Genomic DNA, 11,033 nt, shown 5'->3' with positions numbered 1-11,033 from the left:
AGTGCGTAGGATTTTATACCTATTATTGCCCTCCGGATAGTTACAAGAGTGAAGAGGGAGTTCAATATACAATTAGAGTAAATGCAGGTTTCAAGTATTCCTACCCTTGCTTTTAAAATTATCTCCCAAACACTCCTACAGAAATTATATTTATACTAGAGCCGAGCTCGTTGCAAAGCAACGAGTAGGTCTTCCGTTGGAGCTGTGGACAGGAAGTATAGACCTTGCGTCAAGGTCACTGCACTTTCTTATGTCAACAACCTTTTTTCTCAGCATGAGCCTCCAGTGAATTTTCATTACAAAGTTATGTTTAAACATTTTTTTCTTTGTCAGTGACCTTGATTTGCCAGAAAGACATTTAATCAGAGTCATGACAAAACCCCCAATCATAAGAAATCTATGTTTCAAGTAAAAGCCTCCAATGATTTTCATTTACTACTTCATGGTGTAGTAAAGAAAATATTTCTTCTGTCAGTGACCTTGATCTTAACAGAATAACCTTGGCTCTGTGTCAAGACAAACACCTTTTAGTGATTAGAAGTTCATAACACTGAAAGGAATTTTGCAACTTTTCTGTCATTGGCCGATGAAGATGTTTGAAATTTGCATTATCTCGTTCCATTTTGTCAAAGGTCAGAAAAACAACAATTGTTTTCCCATAGGCGACAATGTTAACGTTTCTTCTCATAGCGATGTCCCTAATTTTCGTTCGGTAGTGAGTGACCCCTCAAATCAAAGCACATCAACTTGTCTTTCCTTGGTTAAAATCTCGAGGTGGCATGTCAGATTCGGTTTCCGGCAAATGTGTCTGTCTGCGGGAACCTCTAAAAATGAAAGTGAAAGTAGGGGAATTTCAGAATTCTCACTGGCGTTATAATACACAAAATAATTCGGCTGATCTTCTTGATAAATTACATTTTCAAAGCTTTTTTGGCAGGAAAGATACTCCTTATCAACAAGTGTGAGGCTCAGTTCAGTACACCTGCCCAATTTTTTTTATGCAAGTCTGCAATTTAAGGAACTTGTAATTTTTTCTGCACTACATTCATCTCCTACTGATTCTAAAAATAATTAGAGGGATGTACCCAATATGAAAAAGCATTTTTTTGATTTTACAATATTTCACACTGTTTGTCAATCTAGAGCATAAGTAGAGACATCATGCCAAGTTTCATGAAAATTCAACAATTAATTAAGATTTTACAGCATTTACAGTTCTAAGTGTAATATCCTTAAAAAATGCTCCAATCTAGCCAAAACTGCATCCAAGTTTTGAGTCAAATTTTAGCCTATTAACACATTTATACCATTCTTAATCACCTTCATATCTTTGAATACATATAGTCAAATCATAATCAAGCACTTAATTGGGTCAATTTCACTTATTTTATAAAATTAATGTATTTCCGCACAAAATATGACCACTTTTACCCTCAAATGGTAGTTTCTCCAGAAATGACAAAAAAATGAAGTTCACAAATACCCCGAAAGTAGTAAATAAAAAAGTACTGATTATTTCCTGTCCATTGATGTATCATTCATGAATTTTGGACTATGAATGAAAAAGTTATAAGCCTTTATAATCCTATATAAAATCATTTGTTTCAAAGCAATTTTTATACCAATGCAAATTTACTCATCTATGACGTCACAATGACATCATAATAATGGATAGCTCAATACATGTGTATTATTACTTTTCCCGTACTTTTCATTTAAGACAAAATCAGTGCTTATATACTATTATTTACTTTAAAAAATAAAAATATGTGGTGTTGCAGATAAAATAAATAGTTCACTAAAGTTGTTTTGTTTCCATGGTAACCATTTTGTAATTTGTAGGAAAATGAGACAAAATTTTGAATTTCCTGACAAATCGCATAATTTTGACTGTCAAATATTCATGAAATTTCAATTCTTATATCCGTGTAATCTTAATAATGCATAATTTACAAAACAAAGATGTAGATCTAATTAATTTGAAAATCTTAAATAAAAAAAGAAAATCTATATGAGCTACAAAATGTATATATAGCAGTGCATGTACAGATTAGTTATAGCTTAATACTTTCACATTCTGATCACCTATTTAATATGTAAATTTCCTCACCCCCACCCCATCCTCCCACTTCAATGAATTTTTTTTTTTTAGAAAACTTGAACTTACATATTTTGCCGACTGTCACATTTTGCTGGTTCTTTTTCAAGATGTATTCAAATGGGTGTGCATTTGCTGGCCAATAGTTTTAAACACCATCTGCATGGACCTCATGTTTTTCCTGTACCAATCACCATGAACCTTAAAAAAAATCAATACAATAAATGGTACAATATCACATTTGCAGACAGACAGACAGACACACAGACATTCAACACGTACAATTTTACCATATTCCTTTTATGCCCATTACTTGAACTTAATTAATTTTAAAAATGATTATTTTGCTCCCACCTGAAATAACACTGTTTACACTGGTAATTAAGTTAATTCAGCAGAATAGGTAAAAATCATGTTTTACTGACAATAATTGAACATTCAACAAATACATGTAATGCAATTGCTAAAAAATATGAGAAAAATCAGTTAATGTGCATGTTCACACACATCGTTTAACTCCCAGACAACTGTACCCAGCTTGACCGCACAACTGATCTGAAATGATGTATGTCAAGTATGCATATGTGACGTGCCGATCATCGACATGTTCCAAAAACATTAAATTGTTATTTACAAATATTGTACTAAGGTATACCTCTTACCTCCTGTGTAAAATACAAATGCCCATTACCTATATACTGCTTAACACTGCCCTGAACAGTTTTGATAGCTTTCTGCTAAGTCTACTTTCACTTCGACCTTGACCCCGATTGAATACCGATCCCGAACTCATTTGTGAATTTTTGTGTATTGAAAATAAACCACAGTGGAGCATGTACTTCTACATAATTGCTTCTTAATCAAATTATACATTTACGACTCTGAATAAATAAATTATATAAATCGATACATTTAATCTACACGATACATGTGTAAACAATGGGTGTTCATGTTGACTGTTCCGGGGGAGGGGGGGGGGGGGGTCTAGACACTTTATATATGAATCAATTTGTTTAAAAATGTGTATCAACAATATAAGAATTGTTTTTTTCATAAATTTGAACAATTGAAAATAATAGAAAACAACAACTTTGAAATAAATTCAAGATTTATGACATCTCCACTTACTTATAGGCTTCCTAATATGGGTACAGTCCACTAATTGTTTTCCCATAGGCGACAATGTTAACGTTTCTTCTCATAGCGATGTCCCTAATTTTCGTTCGGTAGTGAGTGACCCCTCAAATCAAAGCACATCAACTTGTCTTTCCTTGGTTAAAATCTCGAGGTGGCATGTCAGATTGGTTTTCGGCAAAATGCGTCCTGCTGCGGGACCCTTAAAAATGAAAGTGAAAGTAGGGGAATTTCAGAATTCACCTGCGTTATAATACACAAAATAATTCGGCTGATCTTCTTGATAAATTACATTTTCAAAGCTTTTTTGGCAGGAAAGATACTCTTTATCAAAAAGTGTGAGGCTCAGTTCAGTACACCTGCCCAATTTTTTTTATGCAAGTCTGCAATTTAAGGAACTTGTAATTTTTTCTGCACTACTTTCTTCTCCTACCGATTCTAAAAATAATTAGTGGGATGTACCCAGGTAATAGCTAGCTTTACTTTCAATAAAATTAAACTCAAAAGTCCACAAATAAAATATCTTTCCTCATTTATTTCAAAGTTTGGGTAAAATGGGGGTGAGGAGCATGGGGATGTCTTGATATATCGCCTTATACATTCGAGGTTATTATTCTGTTAGACAGGAAGATCCGAGGAGTTGTGATTTGCTGATCATGATCTAAAACCCCTGACAAACCGAAACGACATGGTTGTATACACGTTATTCAATCAATTTATTCATAATTATGTCCCTTGAAGGAGGAATGCATGGATAAATGATTAAAGAAAATTCCCGATGTACAATACTGTGCATGGACTTCATTTTAGTACTATTGTCTACATAATGATATTGTGCTTGAAGCTGAATAAAATTATCAAATAAATTAAATCTACATAGGAAACGGAGATTATGTGTAATAGAATAAAAATTAGACAATACTTGATACAGGGACTCGCTGGTAAAAACATGAATGTACTTGAATAAAATGCCTCTCACTCGCTTTCCCCGTACGGTATTTTTAAACCAAGGAAATAATTTGCGCTATAGATAAAAAGTTCAAATTTTAAAGAAAATATAGTTATATACGGTAAACGTTACACATGGTTTGACTTTGCTGCCGGTTATGATTTTAACAGTTTAATTTAGGTTGTAAAAGCGTGTAATTACATGATAAGTCTGTAATATTCAGATAAGGTTACCCCGATATATAAGTTCTTAGATTTTCGATTCTGGACATACAATGCGGGTTTATTACTACTTGAATGTACATTGTATAACCTGCTACTGATATTTAATCGCGGAACAAAATTACAATGTTAGCACACGATACTAATCATTTATACGGGTTTTGAATAAATTATAAAAACAAATTAATTTCATTGTTTAAAATCATTATTTCTTGAATTTTACTATAAAACCTGTAATATATATAAATAGACAGTGTGCAAAAGAAGTCACTTATGAAGTTTACACGTGCCGGTGTTACTTATGTTTAATCCATTTCATCGATATAATTTATCTTTATACATTGGAAGATTCCTTTTAAAAGTTTAAAATTGGTATTGCCATGGTTAATATCTTTGATGAAAACTTTTGTTGAAAACGGATTTATTTGTGTGTGAAAAAAAAGCTTGGCTTTTTAATAAATATGGGTTGAGGAAAAGAATAAAGATCGCCAGTCCTTGGTTCATCGTCAAATTACACATGGACTAACGAATATTTAAAAATTGAAATATTTATGACATGAAAATAAATGCCCCAGCGTTTTATACTAAAGTCAAACCTAAAACATTTTAAGATATTTTTGAAAGATTTAATTTACTTAGAGCAAATAATATTTGTTTACTGTTGTAGAATGGTTTGAATATACCAATTATTTTGCCTATGACTGCGGGGTCAATGGTTCACCGGGGTGTGTCGCTTTAGAATTTCTCGGCCGCGTGTAATCGAAAGAATGTATGGGGTTCCGGTGAATATGAAAATCCCCAGAAAATTTTGTGTATTATTTGACTTTTAAAAAGTTTTTTTTATGAAATCCGGCGTATATTATATGTTGCCGTTCAAATTGTTTGTGTTTATATTCAAACGAAAAGATACTCGTACTTTTTTTTATAACCTTTCTTTGGAGTTGGAAAGATCTTTATTAATAAAAGGAAAATGATATTATCGAATACTATGAACGGGAAACAAAGAACACGTTTTAAACCTAATTTAAAAAAGAGATATGATACAGCGTTGTAAAATATTTATTACTTCCCAAGTTTATTTCAATTATTCTTCAATATCAAAATAGAACGGAGCCTTGTTTACGGTGAATGCGGATCTAGCTTTTTTCCTACCATACGTAAGACACGAAAAAAAATATTTTGATGGGGCAGAGATAGTATAAAAAAGGAAAAATTTTATCAAGAATTAATTTAACTATTCTGTGGTTGTTTATTTTTTGTGTATGACTGTATGTAGCTGGATCACGCCGGGTTCCCCGGGGACCACTTTTCCCCCCCCCCCCATCGAGGGAGGCGCGTTATATAATTGTAAACAAACAAGGTGAATGTTAAAGCCGTGCACTTAATAGCTGTGAATATATATTTGCTTTTTAGTTATGTTTTATTTTCTCACTTTATTGTTTGTTTTTATGTGATAAGAAGAAAAAATAACCCCCCCCCCTTTTGTAGACTTGGTTTATACGATTTTTTAAAAAAAAAAAGAAATAAAAGGGAAAGTTGTCAGTGAATAAACATGATAATTTGGAAGAAAAAAAGCACAAACACTTCAAGAACTTTATTCTGAAGAATATTAGAAACCAATGTAGCCATTTTTATTATTTATAGTAAGCTTGCTTTGGTTACACGCATGAGGAGCTCTTTTTTACGTGCTGAGTGAAAAGAATTACCTGTGCATATATAGGTATGCACCAGCTAATTTAAAACAAGACTCAACACAATAACAATTTCATGAGATCAGTAAGATGTTAAAGCACAACTTTATAATCATAGTATTTCGAAATATTTACCGTTTTTGAGTTATAAAGCAAAAACTTTCAAGGTCCCTTGATCCCTATTTATAGGGGCCAGCCCCTTTTGAATATTATTATATGAAAGCCCTTGCAAATTTCACAACTTTTGTTTATTATGTCTTAAAAAAATATTTTTAGTTTTCAAGATAAAAAGGAAAATACGTGTAAATTTTCGTCTTTTTGGCGTTCTAATTTTTGACCCCCATAAAGCGCCATTGTGAATACAGAAATAAAAACAAAAACCGATGTGCACAATTTCAATCCTTCTGTTACCTAAAAACAGTAAAAATTCTGCTGCAGCTTTTGTGGTCTCGAGCCTTTATCCGGAAAGAAAGGGCAATTTTCGTTTAAAGGGGAAAAACTCAAAAAGGGGAAATGAATTTTTAAAATGTTAGATAACACTCTGATAGAGTTTAATAATGTCTATAATGTCTGAAAATTTGAGCCAAATCCGTTGATAAATAAGTGAGATATGAGGCCTCAAAGTTGGCGTTAGGAAAGAAAGAAAAAAAAAAAATAATAATCTTTACCAACAGAATCAGAGAAGGTTTCCGTTGGAAACGTAAGACCTTAATAAAAAAAAAATAGCTAGACTGTCAGGCAGGGATACTAAAAATCGAAAGACTTTCTTGTAAAATAATTATAAAACAGTTAATACGTTCCTCTCAAACAGTTACATTCCGCAAAATGCACATACTTTGTGGTCGGAGCGACACATTTTAAAAAAAAAACTTTGAATTTAAGATTCCAGAAATATCTGTTTTCCAAGATTATTTAAATAACGGTCATGTCAATTTTTGCATGCCCCCCCCCCCCCCTGCCTAAAAAATCAAATGCCTAAATGTCAATCTGAACAGGCGATTGCCTTTCTCTTCGTGTGTGTGTTAAAGAACGTATAAGTACACATAAAAAATTGTATTCTGGTTTTTTTTTAAGATTTGAAGTAAATTATTGCCCTATATCAAATTACTTGGTTTAGATTTGAGATTAGTACTAAAATAATCAGTTATAATTGACAAATGAATTTTGCGACGCAAACCAACTGCAGACTATATACATGACTTTGTATAGAATGTATATTAGAACTTCATGTAGATAGACAATTTACAGTTATATACCTTATGAACAGCAGTTATAATAAAACCCCCCCCCTTTCAGCCGCGCAAATACCAAAATACCATATAACTTCTCTTTCCACTTGTTGTATTTTCCCTGACCAAAATCTGATCAGCACGGCTAAGGCTGTCTGAGTGCTAGTCTGTACGGAGTAGTGACAGTGTGTTTACTATTGGGCTTTTAGGGGTTATTTTTTTTTTGTGATGCATATTTCAATAAATGGAATTCAGGGTGTTTATCACTTTATCGTGCACGTCTTCGAACCGATGCAGTAACCTTATTACCAGGTATGGGTACGTTTACAGCGTTGGGGCGTCTTCTCGATATGCATCGATTGCATAGGACCTGCAAATCAAAGACATTGGTTGTTTTATTCAATTCAAATGATAATAATTTCAAAATGTGTTTGCGGATTTTATGCTTTTTATTTCAAGTTTATTCTGCAAAAAAGGGGGCCACTGTAAAAATACGTAAACATGCAACTAAATTTCTCTTCCAAACTTGCAATTTTTTCTTTTTCTTTTTTACTTTTGATTTAAATCAATAATCATTCAGAAATATGATTATTATGTTGTTTTTATTGTGGTTTTGAAATGTCTTGATCACCTCATGTGTTCTCATATGCTTTACCATCGGAGATGTGCACAAGTCGATACCCAAGCCAAAAAATCATTCAAGTGTAACGAGGGCATTGGGGTATATATCGTTACAATGAGACAAGGTATCTGAAAGAAATATGGCGGAATACGGCTATAGTTGGTATGAAACAAGTCGTACATAGATCAAAATGTTGCGTTTTTAAGAATTCATGTCAGTTTTTAAACATGTGACATTAAAACACGAGTTCTTAGTCACATGACATTATTCATACATTTTTCCCGCTATCAGTCTGACCTAGATGTGATCATCGGTGCTTTGTTCCCCCGTAAAATCAACAAATGAGAAAAGGGACAATCGGGGAAAGGGGGACTAAGTTAAATCGCTTTTTTCTACTTTCATTTCCCGCGAAAAATGAGTGTCCCAAAACAGATAAAAAGGTATTAATTTATGTCGTTGCAGACCACACAGAAAAAAATTTTCAACTTACTTGAAAAAAAAAAATCTAGGGAAAGAAATTAAACAAACATTAATAAAAGTATTCAAATTTACCACATGGTCCCCAGAGTCCCGGACCTTGACAGTCCGCGGAACTCCCATGATCATTACTTAAGCCAGTTCACAGTTACTCACAAAAACTTCATGAATTTCAGTAGCATTGACGCAACTTCACTTCACGGTAAAAAAAAATTTTACCCCTCTTTCTATTGGCAATGGGGTAGAATGTTGAACTACCAGGGAAAAAATGCGAAGATGATTTTAAGACGCACATAGCTTCTTCAACTATGGTAGACGAGATCCCGGGCTGTGTGCACGTGACGTCTGATCGACAGGTGAAAAAGTCGGGGCGCGCATTTGTCCGGCATGGTGTTAAAACATGATTATCAATACAATTTATTGCAGACATAACAAAATTTTTGCCAGTTGAAATATAGATTAGATCCCAATTCTTTAATCAGTGTAAATAAATTCAAATCAAAATGTTGAGAGAAAGGGGGGGGGGGGCATTTAAAGGTTCCACAGCAGGCATTAGTACATTTATTATAATTACGCATGCAGTATACGTGTAAAGCCAAAGTTACATGTAGGACCAGGTGTGACCAAGACTATATGAAGGAATTATTTTAGTGTTCTGTAGGTATAGCCATCTGTAAGGTGTGCGATCAAGATGACCATATGAGTGGTGACAGTATGGGGACTACACAATTATGATCTAGATTATTGATAATGCAAGGTGTTGTTAATTATATAATGTATTAATCAGATGTAAAATAAAAGAAAACTACAACAAAAATGGTGATATACCTGTTCAATAATTTTTCCCTGATTATCTCAAATTTAATAGTCCAAATACATGTAAAATTGTCAAAGAAAATCAGTATGATTTCTAATAATATTCTTAAAGTAGTAGAAGTTAAAGATGAAACAGATCATTTTATTCCCAAGGAAAAACCAATGTAAAGATGAGCCTTATTTGAAATGAAGCACTAACTTACCAAGATGGTTTGTTTTTTTACTTTTCAAAAACTGAAAAAACTTTAAAAATTCACTGAAATTTCAACCACTATAAAGATATGGGTAAAAAAAAAGGAAAAAAATACATTTGAAATTTTGTTTTTTTAACTATTTCTCCAAATTTAAGGGCCTAATATTCAACACATAAACATCTTTAGTCAAGATGCAGAGAAGTTCAAAAACAAATGAATCATATCACTAGATTAAACAAAAACACTTTTGTGTATAAGTACCAGTAAAGTAATTCCAAATTCATGCTCCATCGTGTCTTTTAGCATAGACATCATTGATGATTCAGAAGTCAGAATCACTATAAAGGTGAAATTCTGTATATAACTATCTAGAAGAAAGGGCCCAAACACCTTCATTAATCTGACAGAGGACACTAACCGGGAATAAAGATTGAACGCTAATCTAAAGTCAATGACTAAGTGCAAAATAATTGTTGTTCTTTACACATTTTCTTCTTTTTTTTCTTAACATTTTTATCAATTTGTAACAATTTTGAATAAAAATCAGAGATAAGTGAAAATCTTTTGGAAAAAAATTCTCAGTCTGAAAAATAAGTATTGTAGAAAATTAAAATATGAGAAAATAATGTCCAATTCTGTATAAATGTAACAGTATAACTACTGCATTTTTTTGGTGGAGCATTTTTATTTGATAATTATTCAAAATGTACCACCGTTCACGGTAGCTCAGTGGTAAGCGCCCGCTCCGTGATCGGGGGGCAATTGAATTCGGCCGCGACTGACCTAAGTAGATAAAAAATGGGTAGCAACTGTTCCTTCGCCATGCGCTCGGCACTTTGAAGTGAAAGTGCGGGTCCTTCGGATGAGACCTTAAAAACCGGGGCCCCCTGTCAGCGGCAGGCATACGGTGACGTCTCCATATGAGTGAAAAATTCTCGAGAGGGACGTTAAACACTATACAATCAATCAATCAATCAAAATGCACCATGATTAAGAATATTGGACCATTCATTTATAAGGTATACAATATGGTTGTTAAACATTGAATACCTTAAAATAAATAAATAAAAAAAAAACAAAGCACAAATAAAACTGAAAAATAAAGAAAAATGGACATCAGTTGTCTTGCAGTAATATTGTCAAGTATAGTAAATTTTCAAAGATCCCATTTCTACATTTGTTGTATAGTGTTTGTTTCTTTTCCTGCTTAACATTTTTATGCAATTAACACAAAGAAATAAGGAGAGGAGTGAACATTTCACTGCAAAAGAAATAAAGTGAACAATAATGAAAAAAAACTCTGTTCTGAAATGGTTGTGGAGGGAAATTGAAATTTTTCCTATTCATAATAAACCATACCTGATGGAGTAATGACTGCAATTTGTAATGTACCGATTCTTTCCCAAAGAATTTGAATATGTGGATATGCCTGATCTGTTGTCGAAAAGTCAAAGGTCATGGTTGTTCTTGAAATCAATATTACACAAGATGAATAAAGTTAGACAAAATTGCAAATAAACTTGAAATGTATATATAATTACATGTGTATTTTTATACATTTATTTACCTGCAGAAAATAACAAAAAAATGTACCATTTCAAT

At 32.8% G+C, this 11,033-nt stretch overlaps 1 long non-coding RNA gene across 1 annotated transcript; it reads right to left on the bottom strand.

Annotated features, from left to right (window-relative positions):
* Positions 1 to 652: 652 nt before the first annotated feature.
* Positions 653 to 3,399, bottom strand: LOC134282803 (uncharacterized). The gene is made up of 3 exons (XR_009995358.1): positions 3,227 to 3,399; positions 2,168 to 2,299; positions 653 to 824 (listed from the first exon to the last, which is right to left on the bottom strand). It is a non-coding gene; the product is annotated as an uncharacterized LOC134282803 (long non-coding RNA).
* Between the last annotated feature and the right edge of the window lie 7,634 nt (positions 3,400 to 11,033).

Source organism: Saccostrea cucullata, unplaced genomic scaffold (genome assembly GCF_032062105.1).
Source record: "Saccostrea cucullata isolate Sc308-1 unplaced genomic scaffold, CSIRO_AGI_Scuc_v1 ctg17257, whole genome shotgun sequence".
Lineage (NCBI taxonomy): Eukaryota > Metazoa > Mollusca > Bivalvia > Ostreida > Ostreidae > Saccostrea > Saccostrea cuccullata.
The sequence above is the reverse complement of the archived record's forward strand: the minus strand, read 5'-3'. Positions and strand labels throughout refer to the sequence as shown.